We start from the raw sequence: 206 nt of genomic DNA, 5'->3' as shown, positions 1-206 counted from the left end.
CTTGCCTTAAAATTAAAATGCTAAATAATGAATTTCTATGAGAAATAATGATAATTTCCCTATTACCATTCCACTACCTACAGTTTTTTATAACAAACATTCCATTTTATCCATATTTACACTGACAAAAAAATAAAAAAATCCTGAAATGCATTTCAAGAAGAGCACTCCTTGTTTACAAGGCTTCCTTAGTATTCAAGGAGGGT

Source organism: Diaphorina citri, unplaced genomic scaffold, assembly GCF_000475195.1.
Source record: "Diaphorina citri unplaced genomic scaffold, Diaci psyllid genome assembly version 1.1 scaffold19, whole genome shotgun sequence".
In the NCBI taxonomy this organism is placed as follows: Eukaryota; Metazoa; Arthropoda; class Insecta; order Hemiptera; family Psyllidae; genus Diaphorina; species Diaphorina citri.
This window is presented reverse-complemented; position numbering follows the sequence as displayed.